The sequence below is a fragment of the Acanthaster planci genome, linkage group LG09 (genome assembly GCF_054643075.1).
Source record: "Acanthaster planci isolate LZ-2023a linkage group LG09, COTS_SCS, whole genome shotgun sequence".
NCBI lineage: Eukaryota > Metazoa > Echinodermata > Asteroidea > Valvatida > Acanthasteridae > Acanthaster > Acanthaster planci.
This window is the reverse complement of record NC_141785.1, coordinates 19,652,094-19,666,953: the sequence shown is the minus strand read 5'-3', so window position 1 is coordinate 19,666,953 and position 14,860 is coordinate 19,652,094. Positions and strand designations below refer to the sequence as shown.

General features: G+C 41.2%; 2 protein-coding genes across 10 annotated transcripts in view; one reads left to right on the top strand and one right to left on the bottom strand.

Moving 5' to 3' along the window:
* Positions 1-8,573, bottom strand: part of LOC110990170 (uncharacterized) — a 62,843-nt gene extending 54,270 nt beyond the window's left edge. For 3 of the 7 annotated variants that reach the window (XR_015426310.1, XM_087140754.1, XM_022255034.2), the window contains exons 1-3: positions 8,497-8,573; positions 6,473-6,564; positions 5,095-5,253 (exon numbers count right to left, since the gene is read on the bottom strand). The gene's annotated coding sequence lies outside the window, so the exon portion shown is untranslated. Of the gene's footprint in view, positions 1-3,799; positions 3,887-5,094; positions 5,529-6,036; positions 6,080-6,472; positions 6,565-8,496 lie in introns of those variants that run through there. The other 4 variants (XM_087140755.1, XM_087140757.1, XM_087140758.1 and 1 more) reach the window with 4 other exon arrangements.
* Positions 8,574-11,169: 2,596 nt separating this feature from the next.
* LOC110989859 (excitatory amino acid transporter-like) overlaps positions 11,170-14,860 on the top strand; it is a 97,456-nt gene continuing 93,765 nt past the window's right edge. The window contains exons 1-2 of one of the 3 annotated variants that reach the window (XM_087140903.1): positions 11,170-11,192; positions 11,290-11,374. The gene's annotated coding sequence lies outside the window, so the exon portion shown is untranslated. Of the gene's footprint in view, positions 11,193-11,239; positions 11,375-14,860 lie in introns of those variants that run through there. The other 2 variants (XM_022254539.2, XM_022254555.2) reach the window with 2 other exon arrangements.

Here is a 14,860-nt window from a genome sequence, read left to right as displayed (position 1 = left end):
TGGAAATCGCTACAGGCTATTACTCAGTGTGTAACTAGGAAATGAGCTGAATCTTCTGAGGTCAGTTCCAAAGAAACAAAAAAGAAAAAGTCTCCTTCACTTCAATTTTTTTCCAGCTCTGAGGCAAGTGAGATGTTCAGAAAGGTTTCAGTTCTTTTCAGGAGCAAATAGTAAATATTTTACATTCCTCATATGAAACAGACAATCAGCCTCTTGCGAGTTAACTTTGAACAAAATCTGGAACACTGAGTTTTTCATGTGAGCACAACAGTGTGAATTAAGACACTGTTACTACACATTGTGATTCTGGGGGCAAGGTTTTGCTTAGTGACATAAAGAGATGCCTGTACCAATACACTGTTTTCAACAAAAGAGAAGGGCACAAAGAAACCAGTCCGTTCCGGAGATGGTGGTCACCATGCAAAAGCTCGGCCCAAATCACGAGGTATAGCAACAGTGTCTTTAGTCTTGGGTGGATGCATCAATGTGGCAGAGAATGAGCACGCTGTAACCAGTGGATTAAACAAATTGTGTGTAACAGAATTAGTGCGCCATCACAGTGAAAAGCAGAGGCAACTGTGTGATACAGAACGAGTGCACTGTCACAGTGACGAGTGGATGCAACAGTGTGGTAGAGAAGGATTGCACCGTCACAGTGACGAGTGGAAGGTAAAGGTTGTATCCAAGTCAGAGCCTCTTCAGACAATTATATATTTGTTTTGCACTGACATTTTGATAAGTTAATATCCAAAAATTGGTTGAAAGCTCGTACAAACCCTGCACAATGACACAAAAACTTTGCACGCCGTGCGCCAGTTGCCACGAAACTCTCTATCGCCTTGCTGAAAGCAAAAATGTACTAATCTTATTCCAAGCCATAAATTCACAGTGAAATGTGTGCTACTGCAAGTAAAAGTGGAGATTGTTAGTCACTACTTTTTTTATCGTAGATTCACTTGCGGATCATGTGCATTACAGAGCTCTGGTACTGTTCGGTGTCTGAACCAATGATCAAATAGCACCGCATAGAAAAAACGGCGCTTACGCAAGGAAGAAAAAAATGTCTAAACCTGATAAACTGGTGTGGTTTAACAACTGAAAGGATAAAGTCCAAAATGCATCCAATTTCTTCATCACATCAAGATCGGTGTTAAGGTATGGCAGCATGCCCGACCATCACTTTTGCGTTCTATTGTCAGGTAGGCCTACCTCATGTACATGTACGTGCGGCGAGTTGTCCATGATGCTGAACCAATCCAAACTATTTCTTGCAAGAGTAATCAGTACAGGCGATATTAAAAATGTAAAGCTGTATATTTAAATTTCTATTAGGTCTAATTTTCTTTTCAACTTACTTCACATTTTATCACAATTCCCCCTTCTCCCCGAATATTGCGATTCACATTTTTGCATCGCGATGCCATATCATGGCATTTTAGAATCATGATTATCTACACATCGGTGAATCGTTACAACCCTAGGATGCAACAGTGTGCCACAGAACGAGTGCACTGTCACAACAACCAGTGGGCAAAACAAACTGGGTCTAACAGAATGAGTGTGCCATCATAGTGACCAGTGGATGAATGCGCCGTCACAGTGACCAGTGGATGCAACAGTGTGGTACAGAATGAGTACGCCATCACAGTGACCAGTGGATGCAACAGTGTAGTACAGAATGAGTGTGCCGTCACAGTGACCAGTGGATGCAACAGTGTGGTACAGAATGAGTGCGCCGTCACAGTGACCAGTGGATGCAACAGTGTGGTACAGAATGAGTGCGCCGTCACAGTGCCCAGTGGATGCAACAGTGCGGTACAGAATGAGTGCGAAGTCACAGTGACCAGTGGATGCAACAGTGCGGTACAGAATGAGTGCGCCGTCACAGTGACCAGTGGATGCAACAGTGCGGTACAGAATGAGTGCGCCGTCACAGTGACGAGGGATGCAAACGTGCGGTACAGAATGAGTGCACCGTCACAGTGACCAGTGGATGCAACAGTGCGGTACAGAATGAGTACGCCGTCACAGTGACCAGTGGATGCAACAGTCAGGTACAGAATGAGTACGCCGTCACAGTGACCAGTGGATGCAACAGTGCGGTACAGAATGAGTGTGCCGTCACAGTGACGAGAGATACAACAGTGTGGTACAGAATGAGTGGGCCGTCACAATGACCAGTGGATGAGTGCACCTTCACAGTGACTAGTGGATGCTATGTGGATGATAATACAAGTTTGCTGACATATTATGAATGAATGAATGGAAGAGTGGGGTTGAATGAGTGTGCCATCATGCTGAAAAGTGACAGAGATGAACAAGTGAATAAAAAAAGAGTGGTTTTGCATGAGTTTGCCCACTGGAGGGTCTTCAGTCAAATGCCCATAAACAGACTTTTCCCCCACAAAGTGATTTGTGGAGACACCAGAGAGGATTTTTCTGTCCTCTGTACTGTACACTGCTTCGGTTGCTTTTGAAAAGATTTAAATGTGTGGAAGAGAACAAGTGTGTCCTCAAGAGTTGAGTGAAAGGAGCATTAAGGAATGATTGAACCCTCATTGACAAATTGATAGTCACTGGATAAAAAGAAACAAATAAATAATCTGACATTGCTCTGGCAGTAACTGGGTACAAATGTACAAATTCTTATCAAGTTTCAGACTGAACTCTGTGATCAGGGAAGACATTAAATCTAAAATTTTCCACACCAGGGGCAAAAACATGCCATAACATGGGCATTCCTAGATCCATAAGGGTCTTTCCTGTGTACGCGCCAATTTAAAGTATGGCCGAAACATCACAACCTGAACAATGGATTTTGCCCTATCCTTACAATTTTCTGAATTTTCCCCACTAAAACTTAGACTTTATTTGAAAAAGATTTCCCCTTTTGGGGATACCCATCCCTTTCCAGACTCATTTGTGAAATTAAAGAACCTGCCACTTGCAGAACAATATCCCTCCCCCCCCATTTGAAGCGCACCCTCACAAAGACAAGAAAGACAGACTGGTATCAAGTTTTCCAACCAGAACCTTGCGCACATATGATGTGCACGTAAAGACCATACACTGCAGAATAAATTCGCTGCACGTACTGGGCATGCCCCACATCAAACATGCATAAACTTGCACACCTATGTGGTGAGTTCATACCAAAGGACTGCCAATTTCATTTAAAAACACGCCCTCTTCTGTTCTTGCTCGGAGCAGATTGTGCATTTTTTGAGAGTGATACTCCTGCAGTAGTGCTTGTAGGTTTTTCAGCCTTGAGCAAGTAGCCAGAATTTTTCAAGAGAATAAAGGGGAGACCCAGGTCCCTTTTTTCCACTTGGGTAGAGAAAGGTTAATATTACTCGTCACTGTTTTAAAGACATGCTTTAAAATATACTTTTCCAAAGTTTTGCACAAAATTTGATGAGGTGGAAAAATAGCCAATGTTCTCACAATCCTTGGGAACATTCTGTCAGAAAGTCTTTTCTTCATGATGGCAATACAACCCTGGAAATATTCAATCAATAAAAAGACAAACTATCCTCCTCCCAGAACTGCATTTGAAAACAACAATTTATGTAACTACCGCAGGGCTACATCATTATTTACTGAAGTTTGTACACAAAATAAATTCAACAAGGATCTCACATCCTGCCTTCTCACTAAATAAGCTGTAATATAAAGTCTTGGACTTTCCATCAGTTATACGGTTCGTATGACTTATGAAATGTTTGGAGAGAGCAACTAAAAACCAGTCTAAATATCCAAGTAGGGCCTAAATGTATACATTTCAAATAACAGATCTTACCTGCAAAAACAGTGTGCCCAATACTTGATACCCCTTCAGTCAAATATTCACAACAGCTCGTGAGGGATTCCTAGTCGAGAATCATCCCGTGTGAGACTGGTGTGAGTGGACTTATCACCAAATCTAATAAAGTGTGAACATCGTTCAAAATCTAGCGTGCGCTACACCGAGCACAGCCACAGCAGTTTTGCAGCCTGCGCAGGAAGCAACATATCAAGGGGGGCCCCGATTCCAAGACATTTGCCAAGGAGATCAGTGGGATGAGAGGAAGACTGTTGACTCATCATCACGACTGTAGACTTGGTGCCAGTTCCTGGTTGACATTCGAAGGAGCTGCACCAAGGAGCTGACGAAAACAAGACTTGCCAAGGCAAAAGAGTGTGTAAAAACTAAATATCCACCAAAAAATCCAACCGTGTCATTTGATGCAGGAAATCCTTCTGAAGCAAATATGCCGTCAATTTTATCCTGGTGTCATAACAAGATGCACCTGACACCAGGAGATAGCAAGGTATTCGTCGTTTACATGTTCACTGGTTATGTAGCTATCATTGCCAACGATCTTAAAGGATCTCTTACACATGGAGACACCTGCTCACAGCTAATCAACTGTTGATTTAGCATCATCATCTGAAGCACGCAACAGGAAGAGGATATCAATTAGCTGCGCCCACTTGTGCATAGAGGAAAACAGACTATTGTGATTTAATGCGCAAGTTCTTTTTAATTTTTTGGCCAAAACTCGTGAATAAAAACTCAAAGACTATAAAAGCAGTATGTTTTCAAACAACTCGTGAACTTTTCAATATTATAGATTCTACGCAGCAAAAGCTTACGTGCACCTGTATGAGTGATTCTAGTTGAAGAATCAGCCCCAAAGCACCAACTGTTGGACGAGGCATCAACCGCAAATTCAGCACTATTCACTCATGCCAAAATAAATTTGGTATCTGGAAATGAATCTGGTCCTGAATGCATCGACCTGGCCTAATTTACACAACAGCATTAACCGTCAGAACGACAACATGTCAGCTTGAATCATTTCATGTGTTTTCTGTATCATTGCACTGAGCACTCACAATTTTCAGGGATTTATAACCAACCTCGGAGTTAGGCTAAATGGAAAATAAACTTTTGAATACTTACTGGTGATCCTGAAGGATTTTTTTATCTATCCATGCTCTCAAAACACCCACGACATCGATTTCAAAATCTGTCACTTTTCACGCTCTCCACTCTCCGTTCAATGCATTCCCTGCCACCCCTACTCCCCTCCCTCGACAGTGTTTCCTTACCTTTTCCATCACCCCGACCACGACCACGACAGGACGTCCCATTTACAGGGGCCACAGTTTCAAATCTTATTGAATGCCTGCCAAGTTGAGGTATCCCTGAAGGCAATGGCAAGGACCCGATCTTCTCGAAACTTGATGTGATTTCCTCTCCCCGAGCGTCTGCCAGTCCCAGGAGGAATCAGAGAAAACAGTGCCCAGGTTGATGCTAAAAGATCCCTCCCGTCCAAATCAAGACCATTCCAACTGCGATTCCTCTCCCCTTGGACAATTCGAACTCTTCCACTTCTAGAGTTTTCACAGCCAAATTCTGGAAAACCAAATGCACCTCGAGGCAAATAGAGTTTCAGTAGGCCACCCTCAACTGGCTCTCTGCATGAAGCTGATGTTAAGCCTACATGCATTCATACACAATGTGTTCACTCAGTAGTCACTTCCCAGTGTCGGTGACTCCATGAGTCACCCGCACAGGTAAAACATCAGTTGCTAAAGAAAAAATTGAGAAATGATCCTGGAAACAAAAACTTGAAGATGCTAACAGGCAATCAATGCAACATTATGATAAGGTATGATGAGGTACCATAGAATTGACACATCTGTCACATCCCACTTAGACCTTGCTTCAGTGAAGACTGAGTGCCAAGCATAAGTACACAGGAAGTGGTAGGTTATAGGGATTTAGGAAAAGAAACGCATGCTGAACTTGTCGTGTACAACTGCAAGGCAAGTAACAAAATAAAACACGATAGAGGGTTTGGCTGAGGTTGGGACGGCCAAAATATCCATATCTTCTCTAAATCAGAACGTTTGACAAGGCTATACATCACTGTAATATACATGCAAGTTTACCCTTTCTAACAATGAACAGCACCAAACTTTACAAGTGCTACTAACCATGCACCACTACTCAACAAAGTTAAAGATTTGGATTAGGCCCATACCCACCTGTCCATATCAAAACCCGGTTCTATTTTTTCAAGCCAGGTACCTGTAAAAACAACAATTCCTAGAATAAAATGTGTGTAAACTTTAATAGTAATAGAACTAGTGTGCTGCTCAAAAAAAAAAGTGCTGTGGTCATGACTCCAGTTTAGAGATCGACAGAGCTATTTTTGGTACAAATTGAAGGTAACACTTTGTTGAAGTCAAGGTGGGGGAGATTCCCCTCAAACATTCAGAACAATGTGCTGCTTCCTACGTACAAAAAGAGCCCTGTTTCGGACACATGGTCCACCGGGCCAGATTGCACCCAATGCCATCTGTTAAGTGTTCTTTATGTTTTATCATATAAACAGGTATCTGGTCCCAAATATACCTATAAACACACCCTCTAATTTGGGTCACTAGACCCCAAACTTGAATGTCAGTGCTTTGAGAAGACCTACCTTAAATGTTGACCATGGGTGTTCTTTATGAAGAAATGATGCTTAGGTGTTCTCTGTTTATCCACAAATGTTTTGTTACAGATGCTATCTGGAGGAAACAAAACAGCAAACTACTTACAGGAGACGACACTCATTGTCAGAGAAAGGGCACAGGGGCAAATAGGGAAATAAGTGATTCGAATTTCCAGTGGCCATTCCCCAGCTGATGACCGGTCTGCTCATCAGGCTGGGACTATTTTGGAAGTGATAATTAATAAGCTCGTATCCGCTTGGCCTTTGAGATGAGCTGATAACACGTCTCACTGATAATCAGAATTAGCACAGCTACAGTCAATGGATAAAAGTGCAGTGTTTGGATTCCAAATATAAAAAAAAAACAGAACTGCAACAAGAAGCCATGATGGTCTTTTAGATTTAAAGAGCGAACCACATATTAAGATTTTCCTGCCTGGCAGCCATGGTTCTAGAAATAACTTGGAATCAGAAGGCATGCAAAGATTCCTGACAAGGTGAGATGTGCAGGGAAAAAAGTATTTAGGTGCTAGATGCATAAAGGTTTGATTGTAAGACACAAACTGGTCAAAGGATTTTCTAATAAAACGTAAATATTCAATGTATCTCAAAATCATTTTTTTTCAAAAATATTTGCGAGGACTGACCATAGCTGAGGTTATGATGAAAAAGGCGGCATCAGTCTGAGGATACTGTATTCTTTCTAATGTACCACTCAAATTTGCCACAACTTTCGCAGTTTCTAGTGGTCAGTAATGTGACTTGCTTGAACTTTTCCAAAATTTGGCTTGAGTAACTGCTAAACTTGTGGGGGGGTCAGCAAACTTGAGATATTTGAAATGGGATATTTTCACCGTAATTGTCTTTCCTGCACAGCTCCAACTCAGGGAAGGTGCTCAGGAGAAATGTGCTATAACATGAGCAAATGAGCTGTAGGCCTGTGTCATGGGTGATGTGACGTCATCCCACAATGTCAACTGGGAAAATGGATATAGGTTCCCCCTACTCCAGTTCCAGGTAGAGTGGAAAATCTGGCCTTGTTATCAAACAGTATCAATTGATTCAGCTCACAATTAGGCCTACTACTACTTGCAGTGCCCCCAATCATTTATACTGTCACGCCTAGCTCACGTTATCTAAGGCTTAGCCCAAGTCTATTTCAGCGTATGGCCCTGTTCTTCTTGTAATTATGATAATGAATTAGTGCCGACATTATTTTTTGTTCCTTTTCAGAAGTACTGGAGAACATTTTCAAATTCTTTTGCTGCTTAATCACCGAGAAATTACCACTGAATATGCCAGGTCTTTAAACAGTTATGAAATTATTAGTCCTCAAAAGACTTCAGTTTCCGTTACAGTTTTTCTTTGTGTCTCTTTATAATACGTATAGATAGGAATATTAAATCCTCCCCCCCCCAAAAAAATAGGCCTAGCTTCATTCATATTTATCTGCTGATATTTATCTTTATTTCATTTCACATACCTACAACTTAAGGCCTAGGCCAAGGGCTTATACCAGGCATGACATGTGGGGGATTTTATACTTGGGGACCCCCTCCAGTGTTTTTGTCATTTTAATCTTGCAAAACTGATAAGTTCCCCCTCCCAAAAAAACACACAATTTATTGCGCTGACCCTACTTTGGGGAAATTTCAAATTGTAAATTGTGAGAAAATGTGACTTTCTTACTTATTAGCCAACCACGCAGTTGAATCCAAAATGTGTCATGTCTTAAAATACTCAGTGTTCCCTCATAATTTCCCTCAAAATTAAAAACCCTGCCCTTTTTTTAACATTAACCCAATAGTTATTGAGCATGATGTCACAGTCATCTACCAAGGTGACTTCAAAAGCTAAAAAAATATTTGTAAAATGTCAGTCTCCTTTCTATTATAGGAACAGGGTCCCCAAATTCACAATCCCCAATATGTGCACGCCAAAATACTTTCATAATTTTTCTGTAGCGTTTACAAGGAACAAATGCTATTCGAAAAGTTAAGTGTTTCACCTTCTGTCTTCCCGTCGTCTCACCGTTCAGTCAATGACCGCACCGATCACTGACACGCAAGGCTTAAGTTTTATTTGTCACTTGAACACCTGCGAACCTGGTGCGGCCAGCTAGCGGAAGCCGCTAGCTCTTTGCAGCTGGTGCCCGCTTGTACTTTGAATAGCGCCCTCGTTATTATTCTTGTGGCGAAAATATTAAAAACAGTGCGTCGCTCGTCGCCCAACGCCCGAACAGGGCGTTGGGTGACGAGCGAAAGCATTCCTCACCGTGACTTTCAAAGATAAACGGAGTTGATATTTCTTTACTCTCCGTACTTCAACTTTAGCTCAGTGGTCGATGGGGGTCCACTGAACACCTTTCTGTTGGACAGGAACTTGCCATTAGTTTATTGCCATACAATTTTTTTTGGGGGGGGGTGAAGGGATAGTATCATACAAAGTTTGTGAAAGTGCGCAACACCTTTTAATACAGACACCGAGGGCGTACGCTGCGAGTGATTGGACTACATTCTCTCACGGTAATCCTACATGTTTTACAATCACAAAACAGAAGATTTGTATTTGGAACATTTGTTTTTAAAATGAACCAGATTGCAGGATTTGATGTCCGTTTCCTATTTTTTGCTTCTCAATGTTGCTCCCCCCCCCCAAGTTGCTGCCATTTCTATATAGTCTCCCTTTCGGGTAATCCTAGGCACGTCCTGAACATAAATTCTGTTGACCCTGCGGTTGAATTGTTCATGCGTTCTACACTTCTAGGAAAATATTTTATAAAGCTTTGTTATATTCTGTACAAAATGCTTTGGCTGACGGAGTGTATAGTGAAAGTTATCCCTTACTGTCTGTCAACGTCGTGGATGTACAGACTGATTGGCGTGCAAGTACAGCATCCTATGCACTCGTTCTAGTTTCCATCGCTGCTTGTCCCTGTCCGTTTGCACGTTCGGGGGTTTAATACAACCAGTACATCGGATTTCTTGGGGCCAATCAATATACCTTTCTCAGTGTTAAGTTGAGTAGAATAATCGATGACAATGCTGTCGGGCCCCTACTCTACTTCTATTAGGACCACATAATATCATATTAAAGAGTTTCTTTCGCCATCAGAAAGACTAACTCAACCCATTGATGAACAGGGGGACTGTAGAGAGGGGGGCATCAGTGGCGTATCCAGCGGAGGGGGATTCCATTCACAAATCAATAATACTTCATAAGTAAGTAGGAAAGAAAGTAGTCGGTATACTTAGGCCTATTTATGGATATCACTAGTGCAAAAACCCTTAGAAAGCAACATCACGGAAGTAAAACTAAAAGCAAAGATGTCGGGAACGTAAGGCTTTTGATATTTGTTCTCCCCCAACATATCGTGTTTTTGAATTGCCCCCCCCCCCTCCCACACACCAAAAACTGGATACGCCGCGGGGGGCATGCCCCTCGAACAGAGAAAAGTTTTTCAAATAAAGAGATGCGACTGTGTGTGCATTTTCTAACAAGGCGCAAAACTCCCCTTATCTCACCCCAGTAAGGCCATATGAAGGTTACATGAAGAAATACTCAACCAGTGTCCCTTTTAAAAGATTTTGTTCTGGAACCATCCTCCACTTAATCTCACATCAGTTATACTCAATAACTCAAACATGCATGGCCTTAGGTACCACTCATGCGGAAAAACAATACGAAGGCATATGATGGTCTTATCTGCCGGATTTCTGTTTTAAGTACTGGCAAAATGACCGACTACATACAGGGAAGAAACGCAACACACATCAAAGAAATGTTCATGATGGGTATGACAGACGCGGCGACCTTTCTAGTGATCACCACTCACCGCTTTCTTTTCTCACTTGGTGTGGAGATTATCACACCTTCCGGTCGATCATTCAGTCGGAATGTGAATTTGATCCTTGAGTAAACTGCCAATAAATAACCGCTCAATCTACTCGGATTATTTGCCTTGCAGATAAGCTTGTTGGTTTAGTTGATGAGATTTTGTTGACCATTGTCCAGGGGTGGTGGACCGTGTGATCACCGCGAGTTTTTGGAAGTGTTTTGGATTATTTCCTGTAACTGCCGAACCACACACAGGAGAGGAAAAAAACAGACAAGATACAGATGCTATCCAAAGGCGATAATTTGTTCTTCTTGATCGAATATCCTAAAAAAAAATCCAGAAGTGATTCCCCACATAACAGCAGCGCTGGTATCAGGTGATATGATATCGGTGCTTTATCAACATACACGTGAAGAGGCGTTTCTTCGCAAACGGTTCTGAATTAGCGCCCCCATATCCGTCAAGCTGCAGCACGCTGTTGAAACATATGATAGTATCGATTCCAAATCAACCGTGCGATATAATCGAAAAAAAAACCTAAACAATATAAAATTTGAAAATGAAATCAATGGCACTTGAACAAATCAGACTTTTTTTCTCTCTCTTTTGATTTGTATACTACCTTTATAAACATCTGACGACACAAACTTATCAAAGTTGACACATCGTGACCTGCACGGGATAGCCGTGACTATGAAGTAACGAGAAGTTGAATTACTGGAATACATGTAAAATTGTGACTGTACTCAATGCAAGCAACTGTTCGTTGTATTCGGTCACTTTTCAGACAACGTGAACGGTGAATACTATTCTTTTCGGTGTTAGGCCTACAGTACAGTGACTACGTACCGGCTATCGAAGTCTGAGTAAGTATTCGATTCCATTCTTCGCATAGTAATATCGTTTCACGCAAGTGTCGAAATTTGTCTCACAAAACTTCTGTCACGATTTGCATCAAGCTAGGCCGGCCGGCTGCACGCTCCGAGCGCTCCTGCATGTGACCTACCTGTACGAAATCGGGAGAAGTTGTTGACGGAATGACCACAGGGTAAGTAAAAAGTCACATTGTTCACCTTCTCTATCATTAGTGGATAATCTGATAAATGCAGCCAGACACTGTGTGTATAACTTTTATTCATAAAAAGATAGTCGGGATAGTGTTGCCTTTCTGTGTTGGTCGAGTCTTGAGATGTTTCACAGCAAACTGGTGTTGCAGTGCGTGCAACCGTGTGGCAGCTTTCTACAATTCAGTGGGACAGTGTCGTGGACCGTTTCATCTCACTGTAAACGTTCATTAGTGTGGCCAAAAAAAGGAGGAAAAGCGAACCATCATGACCATGGAGGATCTTCCCAACCTTTCAATATGTCAGAAGCACAGCAAACCTCAAAAGTTCAAAACACCAGAAAAAATGTTGCATCCAGACTTCACTTTTCTCATCATATATTATCTCAGTAAAAGTCAGTCATTACAGAAATGTTGGAAAGACATGAATTCTGGACTGAGAAACATTTACCTATGTTGTTGGGAAATACTTAGAAAATTCTCTTCACTCCCCATTAGGGGTGTGCATTTGCGGGTAATTTTTAGAACCGGGTACCCGTTTTTTGTTAACATCAGGTACCCGGAAAAGAAATCACTTAATAACAAATGGCATTTGGACCATGTGCCCAAAACATGGTTCTTTTTGGTACATAGGAAGCAAGCAGCACATTGTTCTAAACGTCGGAGTTAATCTACCCACCTTTTTATCAAACGAAATTGTTACCTTCAGTTTGCAATTTTTTTGTGGGTGTATGAAACAGAAAAACAAATGCTCACGGGGAACATCAGAAAAGAGGACAGAGCTGCAAACCACCTACATGATATATGCACCTGCAACCGCTCAAAGGAAATGTCCCGGATGCTGCATGACCGCATACACACGGAACGCACGTGGCGTGCACAAATGGTGAGCGCTGGTCATGTCACGTGTGGACCAGATCAGTGCTATGTACATGAAAGGCTTAAAGTTTTATGTACAAAAATACCACCGTAACGTGAACAATGCCCACACCATTATATCCACTTATTTTGAAGTTTCTGATTAAAAAAACCGCCACCAAAATTCTTCAAACGGCGTTGAAAGTATCGGAAGTCAATATAGGTTAGGAGTCATCGCAAGTGAATTTCTTTTCTCACGAGGACCAGTTGGTTGCATGTTGCATAAATCAATGTAGCTGCAACTGTAATCCTGGCTTTCAAGACGCTGAAACTAACCTGATTACAACGCGGGCCCAATTGTAGTCCCCTTCAGGCAGTCCAATCGCTGACACTGCAGCGGCCATGTGACCGCAAAAGGAAAGGTCATGTGACCACACATAGGGAAGCCCAAGTGAAAAAAATAGCAGCGCTTCACCTTGTTAAATGACTGAAGCGATACGAAAGTTTTGTCACACGAAGGTACCACGATGGAGTGGTTTAGTTTAATAAAGACTTTTTCAGGAAAAGTACATTCCCCTGAGGTTCAAATTGTCGAGATTTTAATGTATAAGTACTTTGACAAGTGACATTTGATTGGCCAACTGTATTATGACTTGCACCTGTCAACATTTCCCTTTTTTCCAATGAAAGAATACTTAGATTTGAAATGCTTTTGTACATACAGAAAACATCCTGCCTGCTTTTTTTGTTCAATTCCTCATCCACAGTTCCACTGAGTCACTGAGGAAATTCATGTTGCTTTAAGTTAAAAATAATTTTGAAACGGCATATTTCTTGGTATAAAAATCTAAACTGGTTCTCTGACTCTTTGGGTTTGTAGAGCACATTTAGTGCTTTGGTTATAAAAACAGGCCGATCAACCGCACAATTTGTGCGTGATCACTACTTACCGCACGTCCTGTGGAGTCCCAGCACCACTAGAATATTACACAGTCCGCTCTCGCTTTGTCGTCAATCCCAGAAAGTAATTTTCATTCATATTGTTTTACTTGACAAAAATACTCTTTAACTCAAACAGTAAGCACCACTAATTCCGCACAAAAGTCATGTAGGCCGACAGGGTTTGCACAGGGTTTGAACAAATACAGTCATGCAAGTGTACATGTACATCAACAGTGCTTCCACCTCGTAAGACAAAACTCCTTCGGTCTCTTGTTTGTATAGGTTTGGTACAGTCATTTTCCCAGTTCCAGATCGCAAAAATTATTCAGTAGGACTGCAGCTAAAAAAAATCCTCAAATTCGAGTGAAATATGGTCAGAAGTCAACTCTGTGTTTTGGATACTTCAATTTTTGAAAATCGATCGATGAAAGTGACGACGATACCTTTCCTAGTTCTGGATCAGTTTAGGATCGAGACAAAAATGTCTTCACAAATAAAAAGTAACCATACAAAAAATCCATTTTCAGCCAGAACCATTGTAAAAGGTTGCTTTTCTAATAAAGAATTTTTTAATTTTGAGAAAATTAGACGAAAAATAAGAATTCCAATGAATTAAAAAGTAGAAATTGCGTACAGTTTGACTCGACTTTTCAACTGTACAGTGAGCTATCAACAGTACCCTCCCCGCGCCGCACAGTTGACGAACCCATTATGTCACATACATTTCTGCTGTGTCCCTGCAGTTGAGTTCGCAACGACTTTGCTCACTGTAGCAAATGACTTTTGGACTAGTCTTAATTTTGTGTTACAAGATCTGTAGTGGTGTTTTTTTCTTTTACAAACCATATTGTCTTAGCTAAGCCGTTCAAAATTGAGGATGGAAGCAATTAGACCATAATTGCCAGTTGCCTTGTGGTGCTCTGAATACAAGAAACAAAATTATTAGGTGCATGAGAAATGAAACAGTGGATAAATCAGCGTTAGTGGCTAATGGAATATTTCACTTATTTAGTGAAAAATTGGTCCATTATCTTTTAATTGCACAATATCACTGACGTAGATTCCAGGGTCATACTCTCAGAATCATCTGTGAAAACTGATCATTTTGCAGTGTGTGATAAGTGTGCACAAAACTAATAATGGTAAAATTATGCTCAGTAAAGAAAACTTAACCCCCACCCAAAAAAAAGCTCTTAAGTCTTTGTATGCAATAAATATTCATTAAAATTAAAAAAAATAGCCAACTATGCAACCCCTTCAGTCAGAACTTTTTGTGAGATGTGACACTTTTATTTCTACTTCCTGATGTGTTCCAGCCAATAATGACATCAGAGGGTGATTAATTAATATTCTATAATTAATAGTCAAAATGTATGAAGACCATTCAGGACTTCTAAGTTCATTCATGATTTAGATGAGTTCATCCCACTGTAAAGCAATGAGTTTTGATGAGGGTTTTTATCAAAATGTGGAATTACCATCCCATGATTCCACATTGTGGACTCTGGACAGGAACTAAAGGCCGTTTCAAGCCACACAGTTGAATGCTGGGATAAACTTGCCTCTGTCTTCTTTCCCTCCTCCCAGTTTCACAATGCCATGTTGCCTCACAGGGCCAATTTAGACCCCAGAAACAAGCAAAAAGAATTAATTTCACACCTGAACTCTGAA